This window comes from Thalassophryne amazonica, chromosome 4 (assembly GCF_902500255.1).
Source record: "Thalassophryne amazonica chromosome 4, fThaAma1.1, whole genome shotgun sequence".
In the NCBI taxonomy this organism is placed as follows: Eukaryota; Metazoa; Chordata; class Actinopteri; order Batrachoidiformes; family Batrachoididae; genus Thalassophryne; species Thalassophryne amazonica.
Window position 1 is genome coordinate 87747444 of NC_047106.1, and position 14714 is coordinate 87762157.

Sequence of the window (14714 nt, forward strand, 5' to 3'; positions counted from 1 at the left end):
TTTACGCACACCAGTATCTTCGTTTTCCGCCATCGCCAGAGAAGTAGATTGCGCCGCATGAAGCCTTGTCCGGCAATTATTACAGTCCGGGGGAAACAATGATATGGGAGCTCGCGACATGAATTAAACGAAGCTTCGAGGCATTTTTTGTAATCAAGTTACTCGAATAACTCGAATAATCGTTTCAGCCCTAGTCCAGTCAATGTTCCATTTTCGCAGTGTTCATCCATGACCCAAAATACATAAGCACGTCAAACGCCAAATGTCAGCTCTCCCCACTTTTTACGTGATCAAAGTCATTTTGTAGTCTTACACACCTCTCTGCAGCTTCTCTCCCCCTGCCATCCCCTCATTACCCCATCCCCGTAGAGACGGTGCCTGCTCCCAGACCACCAATAACCAGCAAAAATCTATTTAAGCATAAAAATTCAAAAAGAAAAAATAATATAGCACCTTCAACTGCACCACAGACTAAAACAGTTAAATGTGGTCTATTAAACATTAGGTCTCTCTCTTCTAAGTCCCTGTTAGTAAATGATATAATAATTGATCAACATATTGATTTATTCTGCCTTACAGGAACCTGGTTACAGCAGGATGAATATGTTAGTTTAAATGAGTCAACACCCCCGAGTCACACTAACTGCCAGAATGCTCGTAGCACGGGCTGAGGCGGAGGATTAGCAGCAATCTTCCATTCCAGCTTATTAATTAATCAAAAACCCAGACAGAGCTTTAATTCATTTGAAAGCTTGACTCTTAGTCTTGTCCATCCAAATTGGAAGTCCCAAAAACCAGTTTTATTTGTTATTATCTATCGTCCACCTGGTCGTTACTATGAGTTTCTCTGTGAATTTTCAGACCTTTTGTCTGACTTAGTGCTTAGCTCAGATAAGATAATTATAGTGGGCGATTTTAACATCCACACAGATGCTGAGAATGACAGCCTCAACACTGCATTTAATCTATTATTAGACTCAATTGGCTTTGCTCAAAATGTAAATGAGTCCACCCACCACTTTAATTATATCTTAGATCTTGTTCTGGCTTATGGTATGGAAATTGAAGACTTAACAGTATTCCCTGAAAACTCCCTTCTGTCTGATCATTTCTTAATAACATTTACATTTACTCTGATGGACTACCCAGCAGTGGGGAATAAGTTTCATTACACTAGAAGCCTTTCAGAAAGCGCTGTAACTAGGTTTAAGGATATGATTCCTTCTTTATGTTCTCTAATGCCATATACCAACACAGTGCAGAGTAGCTACCTAAACTCTGTAAGTGAGATAGAGTATCTCGTCAATAGTTTTACATCCTCATTGAAGACAACTTTGGATGCTGTAGCTCCTCTAAAAAAGAGAGCTTTAAATCAGAAGTGCCTGACTCCGTGGTATAACTCACAAACTCGTAGCTTAAAGCAGATAACCCGTAAGTTGGAGAGGAAATGGCGTCTCACTAATTTAGAAGATCTTCACTTAGCCTGGAAAAAGAGTCAGTTGCTCTATAAAAAAAGCCCTCCGTAAAGCTAGGACATCATACTACTCATCATTAATTGAAGAAAATAAGAACAACCCCAGGTTTCTTTTCAGCACTGTAGCCAGGCTGACAAAGAGTCAGAGCTCTATTGAGCTGAGTATTCCTTTAACTTTAACTAGTAATGACTTCATGACTTTGTTTGCTAATAAAATTTTAACTATTAGAGAAAAAATTACTCATAACCATCCCAAAGACGTATCGTTATCTTTGGCTGCTTTCAGTGATGCCGGTATTTGGTTAGACTCTTTCTCTCAGATTGTTCTGTCTGAGTTATTTTCATTAGTTACTTCATCCAAACCATCAACATGTCTATTAGACCCCATTCCTACCAGGCTGCTCAAGGAAGCCCTACCTTTATTTAATGCTTCGATCTTAAATATGATCAATCTATCTTTATTAGTTGGCTATGTACCACAGGCTTTTAAGGTGGCAGTAATTAAACCATTACTTAAAAAGCCATCACTTGACCCAGCTATCTTAGCTAATTATAGGCCAATCTCCAACCTTCCTTTTCTCTCAAAAAATCTTGAAAGGGTAGTTGTAAAACAGCTAACTGATCATCTGCAGGGGAATGGTCTATTTGAAGAGTTTCAGTCAGGTTTTAGAATTCATCATAGTACAGAAACAACATTAGTGAAGGTTACAAATGATCTTCTTATGGCCTCAGACAGTGGACTCATCTCTGTGCTTGTTCTGTTAGACCTCAGTGCTGCTTTTGATACTGTTGACCATAAAATTTTATTACAGAGATTAGAGCATGCCATAGGTATTAAAGGCACTGCGCTGCGGTGGTTTGAATCATATTTATCTAATAGATTACTGTCGGGTTTACAATACTGTATCTTTGATAAGAGGAAGAGACAACCAGGCCTTAAAACAAGTGAGAGATAGAATTCAATTTTAAGCTCGCGAGGAGTGCAGTCAGGCTGTACACCAAAGCTACACTAAAGTCTGGCCTGCGCTCCCGCTCTTTTTATTTAGGACTTCCCTACATACATGGGCGGTACAGCTCCTAAGGGGAAGAGTGATAGCGCGTGAGCTGTTGCCGCAGAACCGCTGATTGCACAATACATTCAGGACGTTCAGAACCTTTTTAATCTTGGGCTCGATTAAGATGTGTTTAAGACATCTAACGATTAATCACACTTCTTCTGACACAAGGACTAATGTATCATAATCACACTGTGGTTGGAACATTCAATTCTCTATTCTTTATCTCACTGCTCCGCTTACGGCTGCATTCTGCCTGGGTCATCTTCACATGTCCTGAAAAAGAGCTTAGCGTGCACACAGAGATACCACAACTTGCAGAAACACGTCATGTCACATATCTTAAGTAACCTTCACCCATCACATCAGTACAATACACTTTATCAGAGCAGAGAGAACTACATTCTACCAGAGCAGAGAACACAAAACATGCATGATAAAATAAAACAGTGTATCTACAGAATAACTCCAACATTTCCCCTCTGTTTATCATGCATTCCAACGGTATTACATCTTCACCTAAAAGTAAACAATTGTTACTAAGCAACCACTTCTTATTCAGATTTTCAGCTGCAATTTTCAGGCACCACAGACTTTAGGTGCGTCAACAAGTCCTTGGCTAAAATGGGAATGGCTTTTACTGGGAGGAGTAGGGACACTAAAGCACAGTAGCCTGACACATTCCTAGGCAATCTGTCAAAAATTCTAAATTGTAAATGAAGTTGTACAAAGAGTAGCAGAACACATGAAAATTAAGTTAAAACATCATTGTGCTTACCACCCACAAAGTGCAGGATTAGTGGAAAGGACAAAGGGCACAATAAAAATAAGATTAAGGAAATGTATAGAAGAGACAAAACGAACCTGGATTGAATGTTTGGACCTAGTAAAATTGTATATGAGAATAACACCAACACCATCAGGTTTAACACCATTTGAGATACTTTATGGACGACCATATCGTCTACCAATTTTTGACATGGATACTAAAACAGCAGATGAGGAACAAACATTAGCAGATTTTATGAAAAAGACATTAACACAGAAAGAGATAACTTAAACACATTTACTGCCGAATAATTTTGATCTTCCACAGGACGGCCTTCCAGTAGTCCAGCCAGGAGACTGGGTGTTCATCAGACTGATTAAGAGGAAGAACTGGTCCAGTCCTCGTTGGGAAGGTCCATACCAAGTGCTGTTAACAACACCAACTGCAGTAAAGATAGCGGAGAGATCAACGTGGATACATCTAAGTCACTGTAAGATACAGCGTGTGTTGGCTGCCTCCACAGTGTAAGGGGAAGTCTGGCTACAAAGGGAGTCTATTTAATTAGCAATAGATTGTCTCAATGCCAGTGAAGCAGGGAGATCCTTGCACTGTTAGGTGAGGTTGGTTAACAACACTGTATCCTAGCAATCATGACTGAACTACAGCAGACCCCGGAGCAGCGTGCTCAGCGCCGCCGCTGCCGGACTGTTGGTAGGGCAGCCGGTTGCGTTGTGATCTTAGTGTGTTTCGTGCTCCTCAGATTCCTGGCCTGGTGGTTGACCCAAGAATTGCAGCTCACTGTGGACCGAGCCAGAGAACAACGCAAGCAACGTCAGAAGAGGTTTATTCATAATGTGAATGAGACAGATGGACACCCTCATATATACCATACTAATTTGTGGTACAGAGATGTTCATTTATTGGCTATGGAATTACGTTACTAATTGTTATGTTTGTTCGCAAATGCCTATATCCTCAACACACCCAGCTCTGACGGCTAAACCGTACCCTGCTAGGGTGACAGAATGTCTTATCATACGGATGCATAATCAAACTGTATTTCGGGGGCAGCAGTTCTCAGCAAATCTGATAAGATGTAACACCACTTGCCTCAGTGCAACCACTTATATGATAGGGATTTCAACAGAGGACGTACAAGCGTGCCCAAGTGCTGCTCCATTGACTAGACTGAAGGGAAATGCAAAAATATCATCACGTTAAATTGTCATCACAACGGCCATTCCCGATTTGCTTTTACGGGACAGGGAATAAAACTGTAGGTAAAATTAAGAAACGTCTGTGTACCCAAACGTATGTTTTATCAAATAATTTAAGCCTAACCAAAACATAATATGTGGATGGTACTTATCTTCATCACATTGGACGGGGATGTAATTATACAGGCTCCTGTCCATGGGGAACGGATGAATCATGTGCTTATGTTAGTAAGTTTTTGCTACCACCTGTAAATGGTACTCCGGTGTATGATGACATCTATTGGCTTTGTGGTTCCAGACTGTACATGAGTCTCCCACCAAATTGGGGTGGTGTGTGTGCACCTACCCAGGTGACTGACCATACATATGTGGTAGTGCCAAGGACCTCCACAGAGAAGAATGGCAGCACCAGACGGAGGAGATTGATATACCCAGATGTGTTACCACATGATCACATGTGGGGCTCGGATGTACCAAAGGACCAAAAATTGTGGTCTGTAGGAGATAAAATAGCACATTCATTGTTCCCCTGGATAGGAGTGGAAAAAATTCATTAATGATTGAAACTCTGAATTATCGATTGGGTCTGTTCATGAATGTAACTGAGAAAATAGTAGCAGCTCAAAACACTGAAATAGATGCTTTACGTACCATGGTGATGCAAAATCGCATGGTTTTAGACTTGCTTACTGGTTCACAGGGAGGAGTTTGTGTTCTGCTGAACACAACATGCTGTACTTTCATCCCAGACTCCATTCATTCAGTGGATGTGCAGGACGCATTGGAAGAGCTGAATAAACTTCGTGATGCAATGCATAAAGACACCCTAACCGTGAACCGGTGGAATCCCTGGTCCTGGTTGACTTCAGGACCATGTTGGCAGTTACTATTGAAAATGGTGACACCAGTTATTATAGTCCTAATTCTGATTGGACTTTGCATGTGTTGTGTGATCCCTTATATCAAAACAATGGTTGGCAAAATGCTGTCAAATACATTTGTACAGTGTAATCTGGCTTTCCAACAAACTATGCCAAAATATCAAGCATTGAAACTATGACTGTGCTGAGAATTATGATGATATTGAAAAGCTCACAACTCCAGTTCAAGCTTGAACTGTTGACGTGATGAGTTAACACACTCTTAGCCTATGAAGCTTTAGCTGAAAATGTAATAAGACAAGTGGTGTAGTCGAATAATACAGATAAACGGTTCATTTATACCAGTCAGCCGAAGTGACGTGTGGTGGTGGTGTGGAGACAATAGAATTTTTGACAGATTACAAATTACAATTTGTTCATGTAAATGGGGAATCTTCTTCACAGACTAAGGTTAATTATGGAGTTCCACAAGGTTCTGTGCTAGGACCAATTTTATTCACTTTATACATGCTTCCCTTAGGCAGTATTATTAGACGGCATTGCTTAAATTTTCATTGTTACGCAGATGATACCCAGCTTTATCTATCCATGAAGCCAGAGGACACACACCAATTAGCTAAACTGCAGGATTGTCTTACAGACATAAAGACATGGATGACCTCTAATTTCCTGCTTTTAAACTCAGATAAAACTGAAGTTATTGTACTTGGCCCCACAAATCTTAGAAACATGGTGTCTAACCAGATCCTTACTCTGGATGTCATTACCCTGACCTCTAGTAATACTGTGAGAAATCTTGGAGTCATTTTTGATCAGGATATGTCACTCAAAGCGCATATTAAACAAATATGTAGGACTGCTTTTTTGCATTTACGCAATATCTCTAAAATTAGAAAGGTCTTGTCTCAGAGTGATGCTGAAAAACTAATTCATGCATTTATTTCCTCTAGGCTGGACTATTGTAATTCATTATTATCAGGTTGTCCTAAAAGTTCCCTGAAAAGCCTTCAGTTAATTCAAAATGCTGCAGCTAGAGTACTGACGGGGACTAGAAGGAGAGAGCATATCTCACCCATATTGGCCTCTCTTCATTGGCTTCCTGTTAATTCTAGAATAGAATTTAAAATTCTTCTTCTTACTTATAAGGTTTTGAATAATCAGGTCCCATCTTATCTTAGGGACCTCATAGTACCATATCACCCCAATTGAGCGCTTCGCTCTCAGACTGCAGGCTTACTTGTAGTTCCTAGGGTTTGTAAGAGTAGAATGGGAGGCAGAGCCTTCAGCTTTCAGGCTCCTCTCCTGTGGAACCAGCTCCCAATTCAGATCAGGGAGACAGACACTCTCTCTACTTTTAAGATTAGGCTTAAAACTTTCCTTTTTGCTAAAGCTTATAGTTAGGGCTGGATCAGGTGACCCTGAACCATCCCTTAGTTATGCTGCTATAGACTTAGACTGCTGGGGGGTTCCCATGATGCACTGAGTGTTTCTTTCTCTTTTTGCTCTGTATGCACCACTCTGCATTTAATCATTAGTGATTGATCTCTGCTCCCCTCCACAGCATGTCTTTTTCCTGGTTCTCTCCCTCAGCCCCTGGAGCTGGAGGTTTCTTCCTGTTAAAAGGGAGTTTTTCCTTCCCACTGTCGCCAAGTGCTTGCTCACAGGGGGTCGTTTTGACAGTTGGGGTTTTTACGTAATTATTGTATGGCCTTGCCTTACAATATAAAACGCCTTGGGGCAACTGTTTGTTGTGATTTGGCGCTGTATAAATAAAATTGAAAATTGATTGAATGATTTAGCCACTTGGCTAATATAATATATATGCCAGAGCAAAAAGAGTTAAAGATGTTAATCACCCTTACGATAAGTAGAAACACACTTGTTGCTTGAATGTTGGTTGAAAATATATTGCCCTGTGCTTTGGTGAAGAGCCTTCTGGGTGGTATGAAGACAACACAGGAGGTTCATTAGTTGTTATGTGATAATTATACTGATATTTAATGATGTTCTTATTGACTGGGGCCCTCTGAAATATGAAGGCTCATGAGATTTCCAGCAGTGTTGACTATCTGTGTTTAAATAGAGTTAAGAGGTGGTGTTCGTGTTTTATAGTGAAGTTCTGTTTTGGGTTAGGAATTGAAGGATGATGTTTGTAAGACTGTCCTTAAAATCTCAATCTGAGAAATGAGCTGGCTCACATTCCAGCAATGACTGTTGACTATAAATGAATTGATCCTTTTCTGTGAATTGTTTATTTTCTTTATAGTGGGGCAGATACTAGAAAAATCATGCAAATTGTGACACAAACAGCTAATTTGTTATATTGATTCTGTACAGGATACTTGTCAAATCTGCCTGATTGGTCATTTGAAAATCAAAGATGATGGATATTTTTGAATATAGCCTCCAAAATGATCTATAAAAGTCCTTTTATTCCTCATATAAATGCACATACGAGGTCTGTCCAAAAAGTATCGGACCTTTTTATTTTTTGCAAAAACTATATGGATTTGAATCACGTGTGATTGCATCAGCCAAGCTTGAACCTTCGTGCACATGCGTGAGTTTTTTCACGCCTGTCGGTTGCGTCATTCACCTATGAGCCGGCTTTGTGTGAGCAGTGGTCCACCCCTCTCGTCGGATTTTTATTGCGAATAATAGTCTGAACGATTTGGAGCTTTGCTGCATGAGATTTTTCCAGAAACTGAGAGACCTCCAGCTGGACACCATTCAGAAAATTTAGGTGGCTTTCAGCGAAGATTTTATGGGGATTACACAGATTAAGGAGTGCTCCAGCCAGTTTAAAGACTGCCCGCAGCGTCTGACAGCGCGCCGTGCTCTGAGCGCCGATCAACAGGCTCAAACCCCGCTGAAACAACCAGATCATTTCCAACATGAAGGCTTTGTTGATCCGGGACGTCGTCTGACTTTCACAAAAAAGGCAGAAGGCGTGGACATCAGCACTTTTTCGGCACATTCTACTGTTACAGGAGTTTTTTTCATGGAAAGAGAAGCGGAGGATTGCACCACCGTGCCGCTCATGGCGCGGGACAAAACCACCTCCGTGTTGGTCTCACAGGACGGCTTTCAGATGGCTTTCAGACGGCTTTTGGTGGCTTTTCAGTCGTGACTATCCAAGAAATTGTGAATCAGCTGGACATGCCAGGACATGTCCTGTGAGGTTTCATCACGGCGTTGCTTTGCACCATGCCGCTCCACCGCGATGCGCGGAATTCCTCCGCTCCTCTTTCCATGACAAAAACTCCTGTAACAGTGGAATGTGCCGTTCATTTCTAAACTGGACGCTGTCTTGATCCGGGATGTCATCTGACTAGCACAGGAATTGCGGAAGACGTGGACATCAGCACTTTTTCGGCACATTGAGACAGACGTGCGGAGGAATTCCGCGCGTCGCGGCAGAGCTGCATGGTGCAAAGCAATACCGTGATGAAGCCTCACAGGACATGTTGGGGCATGTCCAGCTCATGCACAATTTCTCGGATACTCACACGACTGAAAAGCAACCGGAAGTCGTCTGAAAGCCGTCTGAAAGCCACCTGAAAGCCGTCCTGTGAGACCAACACGGAGGTGGTTTTGTCCCGCGCCATGAGCGGCATGGTGGCGCAATCCTCCACGAAAAAAACTCCTGTAACAGTAGAATGTGCTGAAAAAGTGCTGATGTCCACGCCTTCTGCCTTTTTTGTGAAAGTCAGATGATGTCCGGGATCAACCAAGCCTTCATGTTGGAAATGATCTGGTTGTTTCAGCGGGGTTTTAGCCTGTCGATCGGCGCTCGGAGCGCGCCGCGCTCTCAGATGCTGTGGGCGGTCTTTAAACCAGCTGGAGCACTCCTTAATCTGTGTAATCCCCATAAAATCGTCGCTGAAAGCCATCTAAATTTTCCGAATGGTGTCCAGCTGGAGGTCTCTCACAGTTTCTGAAAAGATTTCATGCAGCAAAGCTCCAAATCGTTCAGACATTTATTCGCAATAAAAATCCGATGAGAGGGGTGGACCACTGCTCACACAAAGCCTGCTTACAGGCAAATGACGCAACTGACAGGCGTGAAAAAACTCACGCATGCGCACAAAGGTTCAAGCTTGGCTGATGCAATCACACGTGATTCAAATCCATATAGTTTTTGAAAAAAATTAAAAGGTCCGATACTTTTTGGACAGACTTCGTACATGGCTGATTTGAATGATCTTGGTGTGTATTGATATGTTTTCACGTATGCTGAATTCATTTTTTCTACTTTCATTAGTGCTGAAATGATGATGATGACGATGAGGATGACAAAAATGGATAATTTTAATGGACAAAAATAAGGACTGCACACCTCATCAAAAATAAAAACTTGTATTGAACATAGTCAAATGAACACATTAGCACTTGCAATATAGCACTTGGAACAAATGATCCAGAACAGCAACATATTTTCAATCAGACAGAACATAAAAAGCCTAACAATACTGCAGTAATTTCCCCTCTAACTGGGTTACAGCCTAAAAGACACTAAAATGATGGCACACAAATTAAAATACTTACATACACAGTAAAAAAAAGTGTTTATATAGCCAAAATTTTCTTGGAATAATGTGCAAAATATTATGCAGGTCAAGGAATATACAACCCCTGGCAGAAATTATGGAATCACCGGCCTCAGAGGATGTTCATTCAGTTGTTTAATTTTGTAGAAAAAAAGCAGATCACAGACATGACACAAAACTCAAGTCATTTCAAATGGCAACTTTCTGGCTTTAAGAAACACTATAAGAAATCAAGAAAAAAAGATTGTGGCAGTCAGTAACGGTTACTTTTTTAGACCAAGCAGAGGAAAAAAATATGGAATCACTCAATTCTGAGGAAAAAATTATGGAATCACCCTGTAAATTTTAATCCCCCAAATTAACACCTGCATCAAATCAGATCTGCTCACTGACATTGACCCTATGCCATGACTTTGACCCTATGTGTCTTTTTGCAAGGAATGTTTTTGCAGTTTTTGCTCTATGGCAAGATGCATTATCATCTTGAAAAATGATTTCACCATCCCCAAATATCCTTTCAATTGTCCAACATATCAACATAAACTTGTGCATTTATTGATGATGTAATGACAGCCATCTCCCCAGTGCCTTTACCTGACATGCAGCCCCATATCATCAATGACTGTGGAAATTTACATGTTCTCTTCAGGCAGTCATCTTTATAAATCTCATTGGAAAGGCACCAAACAAAAGTTCCAGCATCATCACCTTGCCCAATGCAGATTCGAGATTCATCACTGAATATGACTTTCATCCAGTCATCCACAGTCCACAATTGCTTTTCTTTAGCCCATTGTAACCTTGTTTTTTTCTGTTTATGTTGTGTGGGCCGCTGAAGAGGAGGTACTGCTGGCCCACCACCACTAGAGGGCGCCCTGCCTGGAGTGCGGGCTCCAGGCACCGGAGGGCGCTGCCGCCTTACGGGAGCAGCCAGGACGACAGCTGTCATCCATCACTGGAGACAGCTGATCCCAATCAATACGGAGGTATATCAGCAGGACGGCATCTCCACCTCATTTGCCGAGATATCGCCTGACCAAAGAGGTAACAATCTCTGCCCATACATATAACTAACCATTGTTGTATTTCTTGTGGAGCATTTGTAGGACAGCTGACTACTGAACAACTTTTGGATAAGTACTCACCTTCCTACACTCCTGTATCATTGTTAACGAGAGGTGGAGGTGGACTCTCCACCCTCTGTGTTACTGGGTGCAGCCGCATCCACACCTGACTGTTTCTGTTTCTTGCCAGCAGTACCGGATCCGACGAGCGGAGGTAGTGGCCACCTGGGGATTCGGGACTTGGCGGCTCCAGTATTCCCGGGGTTCGGTGGCAGAGGAAATCGGTTTGGTTCCGGTTCGACTTGGACAGACGTCTCCTATCGTCGAGCCTGCCCACACGACACCGTTGTTATTGGACTCAGTCTCAATATTGTAATCGGCTGTGTTGTTGTGCCTGTTTTCACAACAGTAAAAACAGTGTTATTTGATTCCTCCATTGTCCGTTCATTTGCGCCCCCTGTTGTGGGTCTGTGTTCCTACACTTTCACAACAGTTTAGGTGTTAATGATGCCTTTTGTTTAGCTTTTCTGTATGTAAATCCCATTTCCTTTAGGCGGTTTCTTACAGTTCGGTCACAGACGTTGACTCCAGTTTCCTCCCATTCGTTCCTCATTTGTTTTGTTGTACATTTTTCGATTTTTGAGACATATTGCTTTAAGTTTTCTGTCTTGATGCTTTGTCTTCCTTGGTCTACCAGTATGTTTGCCTTTAACAACCTTCCCATGTTGTTTGTATTTGGTCCCGAGTTTAGACACAGCTGACTGTGAACAACCAACATCTTTTGCAACATTGCGTGATGATTTACTCTCTTTTAAGAGTTTGATAATCCTCTCCTTTGTTTCAATTGACATCTCTCGTGTTGGAGCCATGATTCATGTCAGTCCACTTGGTCAACAGCTCTCCAAGGTGTGTTCACTCCTTTTTAGATGCAGACTAACGAGCAGATCTGATATGATGCAGGTGTTAGTTTTGGGGATGAAAATTTACAGGGTGATTCCATAATTTTTTCCTCAGAATTGAGTGATTCCATATTTTTTTCCTCTGCTTGGTCTAAAAAAGTAACCGTTACTGACTGCCACAATCTTTTTTTCTTGATTTCTTATAGTGTTTCTTAAAGCCAGAAAGTTGCCATTTGAAATGACTTGAGTTTTGTGTCATGTCTGTGATCTGCTTTTTTTCTACAAAATTAAACAACTGAATGAACATCCTCAGAGGCCGGTGATTCCATAATTTTTGCCAGGGGTTGTAGTTGTCCTGAATGATTGTCTTGGTCATAATTACAGTTGTATGCAAATGTTTTGGCACCCCTGATGATTTCCATGATTTTCTTTTATAAATCATTGGTTGTTTGGATCATGAATTTCAGTTAAATATATTGTATAGCAGATGAACACACTGATATTTGAGAAGGGAAATGAAGTTTCTCGGGTTTACAGAAAGTGCAATAATTATTTAAACAAAATTGGTTAGGTACATAGATTTGGGTACCTTTGACATTTTATTGATGTGAATACATTTAGCACTATGTAATTATTGGAACACAAAATTGGTTTTGTAAGTTCATTGACCCTTGACCTCCTTACACAGGTGAACCCAGTCATGAGAAAGGGTATTTAAGGTGGCCATTTGCAAATGTTTCCCCTCTTTGCATCTTCTAATGAGTGGCAACATGGGAGCCTCTAAACAACTCTCAAATGACCTGAAAACAAAGATTGCATCTATCCAATGTGCAAAGTAGCACATATTGTACTTTTAGCATGTTTGCTTTCATGGATGTGCAATTTGGGGTTTGTCCACCTGAGTGCACAATATTGTGGGTGTTGAACTTGCACATAGGTGAGGTTTGCATAAATGTTAAGCTGTTCAAATGAAGGTGACGAGAAAAACACGATCCAGGTATTTTGAAAGAGCTGGCATTCCCAACACTAGTTTTTACATTGGCTGTCTTTTTCTTTCACATTTTCTGCTATTGGCATGTACCACTGCCCTGAATGCAAAGGTGAACAGCCTTATGAATGCCCTATTCAGTTGTCAGCCCTATTTATGCTTTTATGTTTATGGAGTTGTATTTAGTTCTCTGTCTTGTTTCTGTGGGTTCACTTATGTATTTATTGTCTGCTGCCCGCACCCCTGTCTGTATTCAGCGTGTGTCCTTCTGTGTCTGTCATTCATGTGTGTCCTGCTTGTGGTCCATTCCTCTGCCTCCCCTTGTGTCTGTCCTTGGTTTTTCATTGACATTTTATTTGTTTTGATTCTTGTCCACTGACTCCCCTTTTTGACTGTTCCTAGTGTTGTCTGTGTCTAAGTTCGTGTGAGCTTTCATGTCTTTATGACTGTCTGTGTCCATTTCTGTCTTGGGTTATTTTGTCACTGTTCTACATTTTAGTTTCCTTTGTCATTATGTCTCATTCTTGGGTTTATTTTGATCATGGTTTGAGATCATGGAGTGGTTTCAGTCTTATTTGACCAACAGGACTTTCAGGGTGATGGTTAATGACCTCTCCTCCTCCACAGTTCCTCTGACCACTGGTGTGCCCCAGGGCAGTATGCTCGGACCGCTCTTGTTCTCTTTGTACATGCTTCCACTGAGTTCAGTCATCACTAAATACAATCTTCAGTTTCATTTTTATGCTGATGACCTTCAGATTTATATGCCAGTTGTGCCTAATAATACAAGTGCTTTGGACTCCATACATAACTGTTTTAAGTATATTAAGGACTGGCTGGCTCAGAATTTTCTGCACCTTAATGAAGCCAAAACAGAGTGTATTCTGTTTGGAGCTAAAACTAACTCTGACCCAGATCTTGGCTCCCTGGCTCCTTATCGTAGGGCTGTGGTAAGGAATCTTAGTGTGCTGTTTGACGACTGTTTAAAATTTGAGAAACAAATTGACAGTGTGGTAAGAGCCAGTTTTTTCCAGCTGAGACCTTGGCAAAAGTCAAACCCTTTCTAAGCCAAAAGGACCTTGAAAAGGCTATGCATGCTTTTATCAGCTCCCGGATTGACTACTGCAATGCACTTTATGTTGGTATCACTCTAGGCTCCCTAAACCGACTCCAACTGGTCCAGAATGCTGCTGCTTGCCTGTTGACCAACACCAGGAAGCACAGCCACATCACTCCTGTACTTTACTCCCTGCACTGGCTTCCAGTCCATTTTAGAGTTGATTTTAAACTGTTAATGTTTGTATTTAAAGCTGTAAATGGCATTGCACCTTCTTATTTATGTGACCTGTTAAAAACACACAACCCTGTCAGAGCACTTCGGTCTGCTGACCAAAACTTTCTGGAGGTTCCAAGGTCCAGGTTCAAACAGTGGGGTGACCGTTCTTTTGCAGTAGCAGGTCCTAAGTTGTGGAATGCATTACCTCCTGAACTGAGGTCCATTAATAGTTTGCCTCTGTTTAAAGCTAAGTTAAAAATGTACTTGTTCAGGGCAGCTTTTTGCACATAATTGCTTTGACACTTTTTTGTCTATTTTTATTCTATTTGGATGCTCTTATTATGCTTTTATGTGTGTTTTTCGTACTGTTCTTTTTATTTTTTCTTTAGTTGGTGCTATTGGAAAGCACTTTGGTTCAGTGAAAACTGTTGTAAAGTGCTATAGAAATAAAACTTGATTGATTGATTGATGGTTTGTTTCTTTATCAACTGTTCTTCCTGTTTTATTTTGGGAGTCTGACTGCTTGTTTGAGATAACTTCT